The sequence below is a fragment of the Rhinoderma darwinii genome, chromosome 4 (genome assembly GCF_050947455.1).
Source record: "Rhinoderma darwinii isolate aRhiDar2 chromosome 4, aRhiDar2.hap1, whole genome shotgun sequence".
In the NCBI taxonomy this organism is placed as follows: Eukaryota; Metazoa; Chordata; class Amphibia; order Anura; family Rhinodermatidae; genus Rhinoderma; species Rhinoderma darwinii.
Window position 1 is genome coordinate 389,450,536 of NC_134690.1, and position 20,869 is coordinate 389,471,404.

The following is a 20,869-nucleotide window of genomic DNA, read 5'->3' on the forward strand; positions in this document are numbered from 1 at the left end:
AGATGTTAATAGGAATAGTATATTCAATTTGGGACTTTGCTGGGAACACCATTTTATTTTGTAATGTAAAAAGTTTCAACATTCTGTGCTGATTCATTTCTTAATATATCATTATAGTAGTTGGAGCTCCTTTTTTCTGAAACAGAGCACCAAATCTCCTGCAGAGACAGATTTAAAATAACATTCTGTTTACCTGCAGCCACCTCTAGAGGGAGATTTGGAGATTACCGCATACTAATTATGCATTGCACTCAATAATAAGACAGTATGCAGTAAGCTCCTAAGCTCCCCCTAGTGGTGGCTGCAGACAGACATAAGATTATGTTGTAAATCTATGTCCATATTTGTATCAGAATAAAAGGAAGTTTCAACTGCTATAAAGATACATTAAGAAAATAATAAGCACAGAAATGATGGTAAATGGCAGAGATTCGTTTTAGAAGAAAGAAGATACATCTTAACTTATCTTTCAGTATTGTGTTGGCCCAAAAGTGACATCAGGAGCCTTGTTGCTATGAACTGGTTTTACAATGCAATATGTGTTTTCCCCAGAATGGTAAAGCAACATCAAGTGTAAGACTTGTGTTTCAGTGGAGGCAGAATTAATAGTCAATTCAGATGAATGAAACTTGTCAACTGAGCAAAAAAACAAGAACTTCAGTGAAGTACACAACATAGCCAAAGTATGTGAACCCCTGACCATCACACCTAAATGAACTTGAATGACATCCCATTACAAAACCATTGTGGTTAATATGGAGTTGGCTCCTTTTGCGGCTATAACAACCCCTACTCTTCTAGGAAGGTTTTCTACAAGATTTTCTAGTGTCTGTGGGAATTATTGCCCATTAGTCAAAGGGCATTTGTAAGGTTGGCTGAAAAAGTCTGTCTCGCAATCAGCGTTCCAGTTCATCCAAAAGGTATTGAATAGCGTTGAGGTCAGGACTCCAGGTTCTCCACACCAAACTCCTCAGCCCATGTCTTTATGGAGCTCGCTATGTGCACAGGGGTGCAGTCATGTTGAAACAGGAAAGGGCAGAACCTCAAACTGGAACCACAAAGTTGGAATCTACAATTATTTAAAATGTCTTTGTATGTTGTAGTATCAACATTACCCTTCACTGGAAATAAGGGCCAAACCCTGAAAAACAACCCCAGACCATTACCCATCCATCAGCACATGTTACAGTAGGCACTATGCATTCTGGTAGGTAATATTCCCCTGGTATCCACCAAACCCAGATTCCTCCATCAGACTGCCAGATAGTGAGACGTGATTCATCACTCCAGAGAACACGCTGCTCCAGAGTCCAGTGACGACGTGCTTTACACGACTCCAGCAGACGCTTGGCATTGTGTATGGTGATCTTCACCTTGGAAAAACCTTTCATGAGGTTCCGGACGCAAAGTTCTGGTGCTGATGTCACTTCCAGAGGCGGTGTGAATCTCTGTAGTGAGTGATGCAACAGAGGATAGGAGATTTTTACACGCCACACACATCAGCTGACAACACCTGAACTCAAAATTTAGAAGGGGTGTCCACATACTTTTGGCCATATAGTGTACGAGGCTCTTGGTAGCTTTAAGTTTGGTGCTATTAAACTGTATCATAATGAGTTTGCATAGCTAGTTTTGTAAGGATAGTACAGGTGCTTAAAAAAGAAAACCGTAACATGAATCTGCGTTGAATCTTTCTCGCTGGCGCTCCGTACATGTGGGTTATTTATCGCTGGTGGAGGAGATGGCTTCTGATTCCTGCTATTTGTGTTTTGGAATCCTCATTTTCATACATCTGTCACTTGTCAGGGATAATCTGGTGTTAAGTTGTTGTGTTTTGTAATTAGCCGTTCTGTTACCAGCGCCTTCTGCTTCTCTCTTATACATCTTCCTGAGAGATGAAAAAGATGAAATATTCACAAGGAGCCTTTCCACAGAGCATGTTACATATTGCTCATGTCCCTATACTATGATTTTACTATTTGGCTCAACTTTTTTGATTTTAATAGATTGGCAGGAGAGCTGGGTACATTTGTCAGTAATAGTGGGTGGAGCTTAAAATATCAAAGAAACGTAAGTCTCGGTTATTAGGAAAAATCTCATAATAAATGTGTGATGAATTTAAATGCGTTTGATAAGGATTAAAGGAACACTTTGGGCAAAACTACACTGTTATTCCTAGTGTAAAGCCTGAGGGGGCGGTGCATGACACAGTGATCCAAAGAACACCACGGATAGAACCTCCCCCTCATAAAGACATCTTTCATGTGTCCTTTAAGTGTTGAAAGAATGGGTGTTAGTTGCACCCCTGAACATCTTCATCAATTGCGAAGAGATGAATGCCTTAAACATGCTGTATAAGTTAATTATCACATGTAGTGCTTTTTTGGTTCTCGCAGCCCATCTCACCACAAGATGGTCCCCCGGGATGTCATACGTCAGGTCTCCCCATTTTCATGACCGTGCAAAGAGCCACATAGACAGGAGGAAGTGACATGAGAGCCACATAAGCAGGAGGAAGTGACATGAGAGCCACATAGGCAGGAGGAAGTGACATGAGAGCCACATAGGCAGGAGGAAGTGACATGAGAGCCACATAGGCAGGAGGAAGTGACATGAGAGCCACATAAGCAGGAGGAAGTGACATGAGTGCCACATAGGCAGGAGGAAGTGACATGAGAGCCACATAGGTAGGAGGAAGTGACATGAGAGCCACATAGGCAGGAGGAAGTGACATGAGAGCCACATAGGCAGGAGAAAGTGACATGAGAGCCACATAGGCAAGAGGAAGTGACATGAGAGCCACATAGGCAAGAGGAAGTGACATGAGAGCCACATAGGCAGGAGGAAGTGACATCAGAGTCACATAGGCAGGAGGAAGTGACATGAGAGCCACATAGGCAGGAGGAAGTGACGTGAGGGCCACGTAGGCAGGAGGAAGTGACAGTAGAGCCACATAGGCAGGTGGAAGTGACATGAGCCTTCATGGCACTACTCAGGGGAGGGACTGCTGAAAAGGTGCCACCTATGAGCAATAATTAGCTAGTGGTGCACCATCCATGAACCTAGATGAGAACTTCAGAGAGGGCCCTTCTCTGACTGCAGGGGTCCAGCATTCTAACAGATATATAGTCCATGTCTGTATTTTGTTATCTCCAATTTTGGGAGGAACCCATGCTTTCCAACAGGAACCCCTTCAAGAAAGTATTAGACTTTACCACAGTGGACTTTCTTGGTGAGGGATGAGACAGGGCAAAGGTCACGGATAGCAATGATGGTACAAAGTCAAGACTAAAGGACAACCTCAGAGGTACAGTTTTAGGCTCAAGAGAGTAACTAGGGGTCAGGGTCACCAGTTATGGTGCCATAGTGCCCAGTGATGTTATATGGGAACTAATCAATAATGAATAAAACAATTAATTAGAAATATCGCCCATAGCAACTGCCAACAACTCCAAAGGTATAGAAGGCCACAAAGGGCACCATAGGGTGATACCAAACAAAACGAAAAAATAAACAAAAATTGCAAATTTAATGACGGCACAGCTCAAGTGAATACTAGTGCCTGCCACCCAGTTAGTGGAAGCTGCTATAGAGAATGCAATGGAACTGACCCCACAGATGGGAAAAGATGGCCTGGAAGTGTTGCCTATATCCGGAGTACCACGTTCTGGATATAGGCAACTTTAAAGGTGGCCATACACAATAGATAGCTAAACGTGCATGTTATTTTAAGGGTTGGGGGGCACTGCTTATCTCCCAGGACACCAGTCCAATGAGCCAGGAAAAATCCATCTTGTCCTTCCCTGGTGGTGATCTGCTGGATCCCATATACATCAGATATTTAGACACTGCTAAAATCATTGGGTTCTGCCAAGTATAGTGTCCACAACTGATTCATTCTGTTCCAATACACTGGGGTCACCATCAGATGTTGGCTGGTCATCTTATCTTATCCACAGAGTTGGACGGCTCCACCAGAGTACCAGCGGCTCCTTCGGTGGGTCCAGGCTCCTACACAATTATGAACCCCAAAGACCCAGTAGAAAACAACCCCATTTAGAGCATACACATGTTCTATATGGATGAGGGGTGGGCCCTCAGAGTCATTGTCTCTGGTGGGCCTGAGAAACCCTAGTCCAACATTGCTTGTGTAGTTTTGGAAATTGATGCATGGATTACAGTCCTGTCCAACCATAAAAGAAAAGAAGATGGTGTAAAATGTAGATCATGCGCCTACATTAATCTGGTGGAAACGGGAAGAAACGGTTCTGGCTGCATAGTCTCACAATTACACTGTTATAGAAAGTCATTCAATAAGCTGAGTGACCTTTCACACCATCACAATAATAGTCGTAACATGAAACCAATCACTCCATTTGTATTTGTCATAAATTCCTTATCTCAGCCTCCACCATGTTTACCTTACGTCGAGCGCGTCCCCTGGTTCTGTTCTTTTAAAGCCATTGAAACCGTCTTTTGTCCTCCTAGGAGACTCCACTTCCTCTTCTGTCAGAGTATTGCTGCAATCTGAAGGCCATATATTGTGTGTAATCATTATGTATGAAACATGATCTATATGTCATCTTCAAGGTTTATTGTGAGTCTTCAGAATGTCCTCTAAGCATTTTACCACCATTAGCGCCCATTATGGGATACCTTGTAAAAGATAACATGTAAGGGAAATTTCATAAACTCGTCACTTTTTGCTGTCTGCTAATGACAGGATACTGTACTTGGAGAAAGGTGCCTGCTGGAATTTTAAAAAGGGAAGTATCAATTGTTCAATATCCGTATACTGTAGGTATCGTATATCCTGACTAGTTCTATGAAGACCTTGATAAATGCTAGAGCTTTTTTCATAGCTGAGATGGGACATTTAAGGGTTCTCTGTATATGATCTATATTCTAATACACCATGATCTTCCTGGGTGGAGGGTGTATCAGAATCATTTTTCATTGTCAGTCCTCATCCCTATGTATTGTCCTAAGTTTTGAGTGAATTGGCTAAAGCAAACAATTTCCTATTAGATAAAGAGATCAAATTTTTTATAGCGGCAGTAGAGGAGTGTGTTGATCTTGTGGGAGGCAGTGACTTGTCCACTTATGTGATTATGTTCGCGAGAACAGGACTTCATGCCACAGGGGAAACAGCAAGAGATAGGCTGGCATTAAATAGATTGTAGCCAATTAGACCATAATAATAATAATAATAATAATAATAATAATAATAATAAGGACAGCAACAGGAGAGGAGTGTGTTGATCAGGTGGGAGGCAGTGACCTGTCTAGTCAGGGGTAGTGTCAAGAAATGGATGGGGACAGAATAACCTGTAGCCAATTAGGTCATGATAATAATGACAGAAGCAGGAGTGGAGTGTGCTGATCTTGTGGGAGGCAGTGACCTGTTAACTCATGGGATTATGTTAGTGAGGACAAGACTTCATGTGACAAAGGAAGTGTTGAGACATGGGTGGGGACAGAATACCCTGTAGCCAATTATATTATGGTAATACTGGTAGCAGCATGAGTAGAGGGTGCTTATCTTGTGGGAGGCAGTGACTTGCCCAGTTGTGTGATCATGTGAGTGAGAAAAGAACTTCATGCAACAAGGGAAGCATCAACAAATGGGATGATACAAAATAACCTGTAGCCAATTAGATGATGATTATGATAATTGTGGTAGTGATGATGATGATGACGACAATCATAATAATCAATCATAATAATCAATCAATCATAATAATAATAATAATCATAATCGCAGCAGGAGAGTATTGTTTTGATCTTTTGGGAGGCAGTGACCAGTTCTATTAGTGAGGACCAGGCTGCATGTAAAAGTGGCAGTGTGTGATTTGAGGGAAGGGATAGAGGTGAAGGAGCCACAATAAAGGTGTAACTTAAAGGGGTTGTCCCAAGTTGACTCAAATTTTTTTTTTTATACATTCTAAGCAGGAAATGAATTTGAAAACATTTGGTGTTAAAAAAAACTTAAAATTCATTTCCTAAGTGCCTTTTTTTTACACTTGATAACTCAGCAAGTGCTGGTTATCTTTTCTAAAAAGGGGCGTGAGCGGCTCGATGTCAATCAAGCCGCTCCGCTCTGCAGTGTGCGCGCTCCCAATGTTGCTAGATACTGTAGTTCTAGCAACATCGGGAGAATGTTCGTCTCAAGCGGGCATGGTAAGCCCGATTGAGACGAACTTACCGTGAATGTCATGAACCCTACACTACACTACACTACACTCACCCCGTTTCGGCAAGCCACTTTTCCCTCCCCCACCCTGTCACTACATTTTTGTACCCGCCGCACCGGTGCTGCATCAGCACCCGGCGAACAACTAAAAATATATAAAATAAAATAATAATCACCTAAGACGTTCTAACGGCGCTCTGAACGGTCCCGTCACTTGCCATCTTCCTTCTTCTTGGCGCCGCTCGCATTCATAGTAACAATGCGTTGTGGCGCAGATGACGTAATCATATCAGGCCCACGTGATTACTTCATCTGCGCCCACCGCTCTGTTATTGTGAATGGGAGAAGAAAAGTGACGGGACCGTTCAGCTCTTCGTGGGAACGTCTTAGGTGAGTTTATTTTTGTATGTATGTTGTTATGTATGTATGTATGTATGTATATGTTTTCTTGTATGTATGTTGTCATGTTTGTATGTATATGTGCATGTATGTTTGCATGTATGTATGTTTTCATGTATGTATGTTTGCATGTATGTATGTTTGCATATATGTATGTTTGCTTGTATGTATGTTTGCTTGTATGTTTGCTTGTATGTATGTTTGCATATTTGTATGTGTATATGTGCATGTATGTGTATATGTGCATGTATTTTTGCTTGTATGTATGTTTGCTTGTATGTATGTATGTATGCTTGCTTGTATGTATGTATGTTTGCATGTATGTATGTTTGCTTGTATGTATGTTTGCTTGTATGTATGTTTGCTTGTATGTATGTTTGCTTGTAGGTATGTATGTTTGCTTGTATGTATGTATATGTTTTCATGTATGTATGTTTGCATGTATGTATGTTTGCATATATGTATGTTTGCTTGTATGTATGTTTGCTTGTATGTATGTTTGCATGTATGTATGTTTGCATATACGTATGTTTGCTTGTATGTATGTTTGCTTGTATGTATGTATGTATGTATGTATGTATGTGTATATGTGCATGTATGTTTGCGTGTATGTATGTTTGCTTGTATGTATGTATGTATGCTTGCTTGTATGTATGTATGTATGTTTGCATGTATGTATGTTTGCTTGTATGTTTGCTTGTATGTATGTTTGCTTGTATGTATGTTTGTATGTATGTATGTATGTATGTTTGCTTGTATGTTTGCTTGTATGTATGTTTGCTTGTATGTATGTTTGCATGTATGTATGTTTGCTTGTATGTTTGCTTGTATGTATGTTTGCTTGTATGTATGTTTGCTTGTAGGTATGTATGTTTGCTTGTATGTATGTATATGTTTTCATGTATGTATGTTTGCATGTATGTATGCTTGCATATATGTATGTTTGCTTGTATGTATGTTTGCATGTATGTATGTTTGCATATACGTATGTTTGCATATACGTATGTTTGCTTGTATGTATGTTTGCTTGTATGTATGTATGTATGTTTGTATGTGTATATGTGCATGTATGTGTATATGTGCATGTATGTTTGCTTGTATGTATGTTTGCTTGTATGTATGTATGCTTGCTTGCTTGTATGTATGTATGTTTGCATGTATGTATGTTTGCTTGTATGTTTGCTTGTATGTATGTTTGCTTGTATGTATGTATGTTTGTATGTGCATGTATGTGTATATGTGCATGTATGTTTGTATGTATGTTTGTATGTATGTATGTTTTCATGTATGTATGTATGTTTGCATGTATGTATGTTTTCTTGTATGTATGTATGTTTTCTTGTATGTATGTTGTCATGTTTGTATGTTTTCATGTATGTGTTTTCATGTATGTATGTTGTCATGTTTGTATGTGTATATGTGCATGTATGTTTGCATGTATGTATGTTTTCATGTATGTATGTTTGCATGTATGTATGTATGTTGTCATGTTTGTATGTGTGTATGTTTTCATGTATGTGTTTTCATGTAGGTATGTTTGCATGTATGTATGTTTGTATGCATGTATGTTTGCATGTATGTATGTTTGCATGTATGTATGTTTGTATGTATGTTTTCATGTATGTATGTTGTCATGTTTGTATGTGTATACGTGCATGTATGTTTGCATGTTTGTTTGTATATATGTCTGTATGGCCATGTATGATACTGTCTGCTGGCGCCCTGTATCTAAGCCAACTTTGCCGCAGGCTTCTATACATGGTATAACAGTCAGTATCACACATGAAAGTGAAAGTAAGCCTACGACATGTTTTATTTCATTTTTTTTTTAAATATTTTTGATTTTTTACAGGTTTGGTGTTTGGACTACGTCGGTTTCGAGGACTACTTAGATGACGCTTTTTTTTTCATCAATAAAATGGTTAATGAGGGTTGTGTTGGGGGTGCTTTATTTCAATAAAATATTTTATCTATATTTTTGTCTTTTCTTTTCAAGTTTTATTACTATCACTTTAGTAATGGCCGCTGTCTGAGTGACAACATCCATTACTAAGGGGAGGCTTAGTGTTAGCCGGTACAGAGGCTAACACTAAACACCATTATTACCCCGGTACCCACCACCACCAGGGGTGCCGGGAAGAGCCGGGTACGATCCAGTACCCGACCATCTGTTGTGATGGTCGGGTACTGGGGCGGCCGCAGGCTGGTATTATGAGGCTGGGAAGGGCCAAAAACAGTGGACCTTCCCACCCTTGTAATGCTAGGCTGCTGCTGCTGTGTTGTATCTGGCTGGTTATAAAAATGGGGGGGACCCCACGTCATTTTTTTTTATTATTTATTTATTATTTTTATTAAAAAGACATGGGGTTCCACCCAATTTATCATAACCAGCCACAAACAACACAGTGTTATTAGCCTGGGAATGTACAAAACCAGTGGCCCCTCCCACCCGTGTAATGCCAGGCTGCTGCGGCCTTGTATATGGCTGGTTATTAAAAATGTGGGGGACCCAACGTCTATTGTTAAATTTTACTAAAAAAACGACGTGGGGGTCCCCTCCATTTTTATAACCAGCCCGATACAACACAGCAGCAGCCTAGCATTACAAGGGTGGGAAGGTCCACTGATTTTGGCCCTTCCCAGCCTCATAATACCAGCCTACGGCCGCCCCAGTACCCGACCATCACAACAGATGGTCGGGTACTGGATCGTACCAAGCTCTTCCCGGCACCCCTGGTGGTGGTGGGTACCGGGGTAATAATGGGTGGTTAGTGCTAGCCTCTGCACCGGCTAACACTAAGTACCGCCTTAATAATGGACGCTGTCAATCAGCCAACTACCATTATCTAGGAACTAATAAAGTTTGAAAAAAAAACACAAAGACAATTTTTTTTTATTGAAATAAGAAATCCCCAACAAAACCCTCGTTAACCATTTTATAAAAATTTTCAAAAAACGTAGATCTACGCAGTAGTCCAACGAATCGAAGATGTAGTCCAATCGGTACATCAAAATCTGCAACAACATAAAAAAAAAGTTAGCAATGTGAACAATACCGATACTTATGCTCACCTACACACACACAAACAACCACACACAAACATATACACAAACACATATAAACACACACCCATATATTACACAAACACACACATAAACACATATACACACACACATATACACACACACATATACACAAACACATGTACACAAACACACCCATATATACACAAACATATACACAAACATATATACACACACACACACACACACACACACACACACATATATACACACACACACACATATACACAAACACACACGTATACAAAAACACACACAAACATATACACACAAACCTATACACATATGCACAAACACACCCATATATACACAAACACACACACACATATGCATACATATGCACAAACACCCATATATACACAAACACACACATATACACACACACATATACATATACAAAAACACACAAACATATGCACAAACACACCCACATACACAAACACACACACATAAACACACAAACACACACACAAACATATACACAAACACACATATACACACAAACATATACACAAACACATGTACACAAACAAACCCACATATACACAAACATATATACACAAACACACCCATATATACACACACACACACACATACACAAACACACCCATATATACACAAACACACACACACATATACACACAAACATATACACATAAACATATGTACACAAACACACCCATATATACACAAACACATACACAAACCCACACATATACAAAAACACACACACAAACACACACACAAACACACCCATATATACATATATACACACACACAAATATACACAAACACAAAAATATACACAAACATATACACACAAATACACCCATATATACACTCACACATAAACACACACACACATATACACAAACACACCCATATATACACAGACACACACACACACACACACACACACACACACACACACACACACACACACTTACCTTTAGCGGAGCGCAGACTTCTCGCGACGGGTGCCTTCCACTTCATCTCCTTGCATCTCCTGCGCATGCGCCGAGATGCGCCGAGATGCGCGTTCATGAGTAAATGACATCCTCTGCTCCGGACGCAGAGGATGTCATTACGCATGCGCGGCCACCGCTAAAGGTAAATAGCGGTGGCCGGGAACCTAGGCAACGAGCAGGATACAAAGAGGGACCGACCGCAACTTCAATCAACGATATCAAGAAAACGACATCGCTGGACGACGGACAGGTAATTAGAATTCTTATTTTTACATGGGGGAGCTTTATAGCTCCATTTATCAACTTGGGACAACCCCTTTAAAGCTCTTGGGCCCCAAAGCATAATCTGTAACAGGGCCACCCAACTATCATGCTTTATATTTCTGGTCTCTACTCATATGAGGAAGAAGGACCATTTGGACACCTTCTTGTGCTCCAAGACCCCATGTGCGGCTGCACCCTGTAAACCCTCTAAAGTTACGCCCCTGGGCCACAAACAACATATGGTCTAAAATAGTTTTTAATTTCTGTGGCTATACAGAAGACTTTGTACATAATTTATACATCTAATTAATCAGATCATACATACTATATAATATAAGATGTCAAGTACATAATAATAACTTGTGGATTGTTTTTATCACTAAACTTTAACCAAACAACAGAACGTCAAATAAAGTTTTCATTTGCGAAATAAAGTAGAGAATCGTATACTATGCCGTAAACTGTATGCTTGGCAGGGGGAGACGTTAACTGGCCGATCTGGTCCCAGTACTGTACAAACGCACAATTTAAATTTCATAGTCTACTTACCTGCTTTCTTTATGATCTTGTATTCTGTATTTTTTTTTTGTTATTTGCTCTCCTTTGTCCCATAGCAGATCATGAACTCAGCATCTCATCAGTTTTTGGCTGGATAGAAGTGGGGTCATATATCAACCTGTCCCAGGGAACATTCTGGCAAATGTGATAGCTCTTTAATGAGTTTGTCTGGCCGTTAATTCTTCATCTGCCATGCAAAGATGCTGGTCTCTTTGTTTGGGCAACATATCAAAAGTTAACCGTGTGATTGTTGCACAAATGTCGCTAAATTCTTCTTTGGCTACCACCTTATTATTAGAATTTAACCATTTAACTAAAAAAATAAATAGAGATGTCAATTCCTGGCTTCTGAGATCCCCGCTAAATGGAAAATCAATGTAGGACTCCGTCTGCTTCTAAGAATTTTTGAAAATTGTTGAAATATGGCAAATAAAGGGTGTAAATCCTATTTCTCTTTAACGCAGAAGGGCGAATTAGACAATTGTTAATTAGTGCTGTCTCCATAACTGAACATCAAGTTACAATTTTAACTCCTGAGCCCATTTTCTTTCCCATCTATCTCTGCCCTTTCCAGTTTTGACATGCCGTCCATTTTTTATCAAATTTTTTTTCTTTGTTCTCGTCACGTTAGACAATTGTTCTCCAAACCAAGTCATCACTTCTCGATGAATTGTCGATGTATTTCTATGGACACCGGGCCGGCCCTTATAGGCAGTTCGATGGGTTGTCTTTGGAAATTAAGAGATTATACCTTGATCAGCTGGGATCTGCCCCAAGCTGCTTTTCAGCATTTATTGGGCACGACCTTCTTGCCATCAATTATGGCAAATTTACAAATGCTCCATTTTTGCCAAAAAAATGTTTCATTTCAGAACTGGAATATCAATGCAGAACACAGTAGATCAACTGTTCCATTAATATTAACTACATTTTAGAATATGACAGGAACATCCATTAATTGGCAGTGACTTTTTAACTAATGGAGTTCTATAGAGTATGGTATGCTGGATATTGCTGCAAAGTTTATGTAATTTTTTTTTTCACGTAGGTTGTGAGGTAATTCAAATATGTATATGGCACAGTACAAATGGTGTGCTGATATAACACGGAACAATTTATTGAATGCTCTTCCTACGCCTATATTTGTAAGGGTTGTCTCATCACAGAAAACACCTTTATTATAAGAGACGCTCCTGGCAAATAGTTGATTTTGCTGGAGAAAGTTGCCATCAGCTGCTCATTTCTCCTGCAGCGGCCACTACAGGTGAAATGTAGTATTACATCCAACCATTCAAATGAATGGTAATCTATGTAATGCATAATACCTATAACTCTTAAACGAACTAATAGAGTGTGGTCATGAGCAGCTTACCACCATTTATGATGTCCATATGCCCTAATAGGGCATATAAAAAGTGGTTGTCGAGGTGAGAAAATCCTCTTTAAGAAGCCATTTTAATCCTATGTGAACATTTTCCTAAGTATACTATATTATAAAGGCTATTGTTGATGTATTGAAGATATTTTACTCATCTTCAATACTTTACTTATCTTTTGGCAGTTTTTTTTTCTCCAGAAACAGCGCCACTCTTGTTCATAGGCTTTGTCTGGTAATGCAGCTTTCACTTGAAAATGGATGAACGGCAATACCAGACCGAGTCCATGGTCAAGAGTGGCACTTAAAAAAAATAAATGTATTCCTAATCTGATAAACCCCTTTACTCATATGCCTGGTGGCCAATTCTCCGCTCAACTGCAGCTAAAAAAGATCTGACTATAAAGTTTATTTAACTGTAGGTTTGGTTAATACCACTAATTCCGTGATCCGACACAATGGAGGCTTTTAAAAACAATCTTATAATGAGTTACAGCATGTTTTTTTTTTTAAAGGAACACATTTTTGCAGCTTCCCAAGTGAATTAGTGGTGGGTCATGAAATCTTCTATAGCCGGGTCTCAATTTTCGCTAAGCCTGGATTATAAGAAAGCAGAAGAATAAAGCAAAGAACACTTTATAATGCATATTCACAAAGGAAGTGGTGTAACTAAATTAATTAGGCAAGTCTTGCGTAAAGATGCAATGTAATTATATATTGGAGACAGTTAATTAGGGAGCTACTTGGAAATTTCAGTGAATACAGTATTAAAGTAATTATACATAAATACTATAACCATTAAGAGAGCATGCATAATGAAAGTAATAAGTAATTATGTAAATAATAGAATACTTGTTTTTTTTTAATATTCCCGACACCTAACAATACTTTCCTTCTTCACTTTGCAGATGTAAATGGAATCTTCTATCAGTTTAAACATTAATTTCAGACACTGTAGTTAAAGAATTGATGAACTTTCTGATCTTTTTTCATTATACTCTTACATGCGACTGAAGAGGCTGAGTCAATGGATCCACCTTGTGTAGGAACATAGAGGTGAGGCGAGCGGCTAATGATCGCCCACTTTTGCTCTGTATTTGCATAGAGAAGCTCAATGTGTTCAGAGGAACATTAGCAAATAATATATATGTATAATATATAGCCTATAGGCGGGGGCTAAGAATACCATGGAACGTAGGGTATAGATTTCTAAGGTTTCGTCAGTAAATCTATAATATAAGCTGGATCTGCCTGCAATAGGAGAAAATAATATATTTAGCTGAAACGTCATCACATATTGATTGATATGAGGAGCCCAAAGGAAGTAACAAATAGAAGCTAGGCAATGACTTAGATCATGGTTTCCCAAACTGTGGGTGGCGACTCCCTGGGGGGGTCAGGTGAAGATCTCCGAGGGGTCGCGAACCACTGACTGATGTCCCGGTTTCAACTGTATCTGCGTCCTCAGGAAGCAGATACAGTTGAAAGCAAAGCTGGAGCAAGGAGCTGACTGCTCCTTGCTCCGGCATTCATTATGTCATGAGCGCTGAGACGTGAGCGGCTCGGAGCAGACAGGCGAGGTGTAGTGACATCATCACTCCTGTCTGCGCTGAGCCACACACTGCACAGACTGGAGGAGCAGAAGGATCTCCTCCACCTGTCGTAGGAACGGGTATAGTTGAGTATGTATTTTATTAGGCACTATTGGGGCTGTGAGTTGGCAGCTATGGGGGCGTTGTACTGTGTGGGGGCAGCTGTGGGGCATTATACTTTGTGTGAGAGCTATAGGGAATTATACAGTATGGGGGCAGCTATAGGGGCATTAGACTGAGGGGGCAGCTATGGGAGCATTATACTGTGTGGGGACAGCTATAGGGGCATTACACAGTGTGGGGGCAGCTATGGGGGCATACTGTGTGGGGGCAGCTTTATGGCATTATACTTTGTAGGGAGGCACTATAGGGGCATTATATAGGGGCATTATTCTCTGTGGTGGCAGCTATAGGGGCATTATACTGTGTGCGAAACACTAAAGGGGCATTATACAGTGGGAAGGCAGCTATATGGGCATTATACTGTATGTGGGCCACTAAGGGGGCATTATACTGTGTGGGAGGCACACTGGGCTTGGGGCTCACTCAAATGTTTTTTCACCCCACTGTTCTAAACCCCTAGTGTAATGACGGGGGTGGGGAGACAGACAAGTGAGCCCTAATCTACCCACCACTCAGTCCCTGCCTACTTGCAACGACCCGCCCTAGGCGACGGGGTACAACTGGGTGACGGTCCCTACGCTCAATAAGTGCACGACAGACAAACACACAAGGGTACACAGAGCTAGGGGGAGAAAGGGGCAGTTGCCCACGGCAACACCGTGAGCAACAAGAGAAGTGAACAAGCCGAGTAAAACCAGGAGAGTACGAGGTGCCAAACGCAGAGCAGAAGAGCAGTAAACAAGCCGAGTCAAACCAGGAGTGTACGAGGTACCAAACGCAGAGCAGGAGAGTAGTCAGCAAGCCGGGGTCAATATGAAGCAAGGACAATGGTACAAGAAGCTGCAGCAGGGCCAGGAAACCAAACGAGAAGAATCACAAGCAAAGGAGGAACAGGAAAGGCAGGTATAAATAGACAGAGGGCGGGAGCTAGCTCCGTCTGGCCAGGCTGTGATAGGTTCTCCCACTCCTAAGCCTGCCACCCTGAGTGGTGGAAGATGGAGTCAGTCTCACAGACATAGAAGCAGGTGCAGACTGATTATCTATGGGCGTTAACCCCGAAGCTGTGCCTGGCAGATCCTTTACACCTAGCTATGCCTCTATTAGCCACTAATGGATGGGCCAGGTCACATGACCCACAATCAGCAGCCATAGTCGGGCCTCAGCAACGCACAGCAGCAGGATACCTTGAGTATAGGGTCTAAAGGGTGAAGACCGGGAAGGCTTCTTAGACAGCACCCTTAGAGGTGGCCCTATGCCAATCCGGTGGAGTAGCCCAGTGGGTCCACAAACCTGCTGGTCGTTACACTATCTATCTATCTATCTATCTATCTATCTATCTATCTATCTATCTATCTATCTATCTATCTATCTATCTATCTATCTATCTATCTAGCGTAGCTAAAGGCTCATGGGCCCTGGTGCAAGAATTCAGCTTGGGCCCCCCTACCCCTTCCCAACAGCACCAGACCCTTCGCACGTCTTTGCCTAACCGCCTTGCCCGACAGACCCAATGAATGCCTCCGCAGTGTAATGTTCCCCATAGCTGACCCCACAGAATAATGCCCCCACAGCTGCCCATACGCAGTATAATGCCCCCATAGCTGCCCACACACTATAATGCCCCCCATAGCTGTCCCCCCGGTATATTGCCACCCATATCTGCCCCATACAGTATAATGCCCCCATACAGTATAATGCACGTCATACAATATAATTCCCCCATACTGTATAATGCCCCCCATAGCTGCCCCATACAGTATAATGCCCCATACAGTATAATGCCCCCATACAGTATAATGCCCCCCATAGCTGTCCCATACAGTATAATGCCCCCATACAATATAATGCCCCCATAGCTGTCCCGTATCGTATAATGCCCCCATACAGTATAATGCCCACCATAGCTGCCACATACAGTATGGTGCTCTCCATAGCTGTCCCATACAGTATAATGCCCCCATACAATATAATGCCCCCATAGCTGTCCCGTATCGTATAATGCCCCATACAGTATAATGCCCACCATAGCTGCCACATACAGTATGATGCTCTCCATAGCTGTCCCGTACAGTATAATGCCCCCATACAGTATAATGCCCCCTATAGCTGCCCCATACAGTATAATCCCCTCCACACAGTATTAGGCCCCCATAACTGTCCCATACAGCATAATGCCCCCCATAGCTGTCCCATACAGCATAATGCCCCTATACAGTATAATGCCCCCTATAGCTGCCCCATACAGTATAATGCCCTCCATACAGTATTATGCCCCCATAGCTGTCCCATACAGTATAATACCCCACACAGTATAATGTCCCCCATAGCTGTCCCATACATTATAAAGCCCCCATACAGTATAATGCCCCATAGCTATCCCATACAGTATAATGCCCCCCATAGAGTATAATGCCCCCTCAGCTGTCCTATACAGTATAATGCCCCCCATATAGTATAATGCCCCCTCAGCAGCTACCATATGAGTCCCCCTCCCATACCCAGTATAATGCCCAATATGTACGTACCTAGTAGAAAAATAATAAGCACAGTCAGTTGCGACCCCTATAGCTACGCCACTGATCTATCTATCTATCTATCTATCTATCTATCTATCTATCTATCTATCTATCTATCTATCTATCTATCTATCTATCTATCTATCTCGGTCTCTCTTATTTCTAGCTATCTATAGATAGAATTCAAAGTAACTTAAATAAACACATCTAGCAATCACAAATCTAGTACTACTCGGCAGGGCGTCACATGGGCATCATTCATTTGAGAGACATTAAACTTTGTTTTGATTCATTTTACCTTCACATTTTGACAATAAGTTCATATAAAATGATCTTTTCTGCTCTGTAAACAGGGCTGATTAACATTTGTCATCCCCATTTACAATATGAAGTATCATTTATATTCTGAAGGAAAAACTAAATGTATCGTGTGCTTTTCCACCTCTTTGCCACATCCAATAGAATTTTCCAAATAGTTATGTATTGTCTAAGCGACAAGTTCACTTTAAAATATATATGCAAAAATTGCAACATTTATTGAACATCATCCAATGTTTACAAATTTCCCACTTTTTATTATTTTATGATTTTTAGTGTTTTTGGTTATTTTTTATTTTTTTTTACCAAAAATTTCAACACAATTGACTCCCCTATTTAACAGAACTAATAACGCCCTCACCTTCTAAAGTTTAAGAGAAATTAAAGTAGTGCGGAGTCGTGAAAACGTATTATGTCTAGATGCAAACCCAATTTTTTGTTTTTGGCCTTCACAAGATTACCATTATGGGAGGTAAATTTGCAGCGGGTTAGATGTCCATTACCAATCTTCAAACTGCAGACCCGCCTATTCACTTCAAAGGGAAATAAGTAAAAGTTTCCCATTGTATTTTTGTATTAGAAATTCCTTCAGACTCTTCTGTTTGGACATTTGCCTGGCATCAAGGGCCACTGCCAGGTGGCACCATTGGATGGGAAAGCTCCTGTGGACATCCTGTATAGTAGAGCAGAAGGGTTGGTGGACCATGGACCAGCACTTCTGCCCCCATCACTGAGGTTGATGTCTGCTGGTTTTCAGTGATAAATTGTGGTTTCCTGTGTGAGATTTTTACCCCAAAATTTTGAATGCAGCCTTTTTTTGTACAGGGGGAAGGAAGAGGATTTACCTTTCAGGTGACTTTTCAGAATAAGCTGTCATATTGTCATGTGTGTACAAGAAGAATAACCCTATTTCTGACCATTATATGACTTGTATTCTGCATTTTTTGTTAGCAGTTTTCCCCTCAGCAGGCACCACTCTCAATTTACTCTGTGCTAGTTGGCGGAGCCTAACTGCTATTATGTCTTCTATACATAGAAGAGGAGGATCCTGCTCTCCTATTTCTATCTACAAATTATTAAGTGGCAGCAGTAACATAGAGATTATACAGCAGTAATCAGCAGTATAGCTGTGAATCTAGCACTGGTGTAAGATATAACTCTTACCAGGGCCGGCCCTAGGATAGATGGCGCCCTGTGCGAAATGATCTTTCGGCGCCCCACCCCATCATTAAAAAAAATGCCCCATAAAAAAAATTATAATGCCCCTTTAGTGCCCCCATACAGTATAATAATAATATTTAATAATATAATATATTACAAGCCCTTCAAGGACACAGTATTTTGTCCTCTAATTGTGCCCACAGTATTATGCCACCTGTAGTATCTATACACAGTATAATGTCCGCTTAGTGGCCCCCACACAGTATAGTGCCTCCCTGTAGACAGTGCCATAATCCCCCACCTCCTTTTTGTAGATCGTGCCATACAGCCCCCCCACCTCCCCCTTGTAGACAGTGCCCCCAAACAAAAACCAAAATTGTACTCACCTAAGCCCCATTCCCATGACGAACTGAGCTGCTCCATGATGGGATCCTGTCGCCTAGTACAGAGTTTCCAGAGTTTCCCTGCTCTGATATAGTGCTGTCGCTACCGCTATAGCAGCCGCAGCGGCTGCTAGGGGCACCACCGCCCTCATGCCCAGTCTCACAGCTAGCAGTCGCTATGGCTGCTACAGCGGTAGCGACGGCCACTAAGTGAAGAAGTGCCCGGACGGAAAGGCGACTGCCTAAGGCTGACCCTGACCCGCTGGTAGTTGCAACGGCGCGGGTAAGTGGAGAAAGAGGCATTTTTCTCTAATAAGATATATTACAACGTTTCTTATATTCACTTGTACTATTGATTTATGCAAAGTTTGTTGAAAAATTAGTGACCATTTAAATGTAAAAGGGACATGCAAGTGCCAAAATAATGAATATAACATAGGTAATGGTGGGGTCTAAACATTGGGACTTGACTTGGTCTCTACTTGGCTGTTCCATATCTCCCATAGACTTTAATGGAACAAACCAATGCCTGTGCGGCCACTTCTCCTCTGGCACCTCCATTCTTAGGATATTATCGGTTGGATTTTTACCAATCAGAATTTTAAATCAAATCCTTATTTTCGGCCGACCAATTGGAAGCAGAACGCCCCCAAACATCTGCCCATTGATTTCAATGGGAAAAATGGTGCTCTGTTCCGATGGGCCGTTTTTGTACGCAGACGTTTTGAAAAACGGCAGCGTAAAAAGACGGGCACGAAAAAGAAGTGCATGTCACTTCTTGAGCCGTTTTTTGGAGCCGTATTTCATTGACTCTATAGAAAAACAGCTCCAAAAACGGCCGTAAAAAATGCGAGTTTCTTAAAAAACGCCTGAAAATCAGGAGCTGTTATCCCTTGAAAACAGCTCCATATTTTCAGACGTCTTTTGCTAAGCATGTGAACATACCTTTATCATCATGGCTATGTTGATGGCGACGGTCATAATTTTCCCACAGTCGTGTGACTTAGGGCATGTTCACACGTGGCAACATTTTTCCGCTGCAAATGTTGGTGCAGATTTGGGGGAATTACGCAACGAATCTGCAGCAACATTTGCATATTTGACAGGTGATTCAGACGTTGCAGATATCAGAGCGGACTTGCCACAGATTTCAGTTTTTGCATTGCAAAGGCTGAAATCCGCAGTGAAATTCCGCTTCTTCTCCGCAATGGAATGAGCTGCTGCGGATTGAAAATTCTGCACCGCAGCCTGATTTCCGCACAGTTATTTTCTGCAACGTCTGAACTAACTTTCCTAAAAATGTATAGAAAGAAATGAAAAAAACGGCCGCTGGAGAATTCCACTGAGGGCTGTCCGCAGCAGAATTCAACAGCAATTCCGCCACGTGTGAATGTGCCCTTAAAGTTGCTTTGGAGACCTCACCTTCATTAGTTTTCTGGGCTACCAAGTGGGTCTCACTATGCAAATTTTTTAGTTGTGCAATTTCATTGCCTTAGTCTCACTCCAATAGAGTTCAATATAGTAAATTGGTGAGCAACTGTTCCACTGATGTTTACTGGAGTGTGTATATCACACAACTACGGTACTTTTCCTTGTGAAAACAATGCCATGAACAACAACTTTTGCGTGACAGTGTAGCAGTGTCATTGAGCTGCTCATCCATTCCCCGCGTAGCCTGAGCCTAATGCTTGGTACTTGGGTTGCAGATCAAGATTGTTCATTGAGAACAGTAACATAATTACTATAATAGTAAAACGTAAAACATTCATATATTCACAAATCAATATAAGTCGAAACAATGAGGTCATACTTGTTACATGGAGCCTGACAAAGAATAGTCTGTCTGTCTGCTGAGCAGCTGGCACTTCTCCGCTCACACCTTTGAACTCTTATCAATTATCTCCAATTATCAACACTTCTTTCAATAAACATTTG

The 20,869-nt window shown here is 41.2% G+C and overlaps 1 long non-coding RNA gene across 9 annotated transcripts in view; it reads right to left on the reverse strand.

Moving 5' to 3' along the window:
• The window catches only part of LOC142760249 (uncharacterized), a 131,344-nt gene extending 124,827 nt beyond the window's left edge, over positions 1-6,517 (reverse strand). For all 9 annotated transcript variants that reach the window (XR_012883282.1, XR_012883281.1, XR_012883275.1 and 6 more), the window contains exons 1-2: positions 6,370-6,517; positions 4,422-4,527 (exon numbers count right to left, since the gene is read on the reverse strand). This is a non-coding gene — a long non-coding RNA (uncharacterized LOC142760249). The remainder of the gene's footprint in view (positions 1-4,421; positions 4,528-6,369) is intronic.
• Between the last annotated feature and the right edge of the window lie 14,352 nt (positions 6,518-20,869).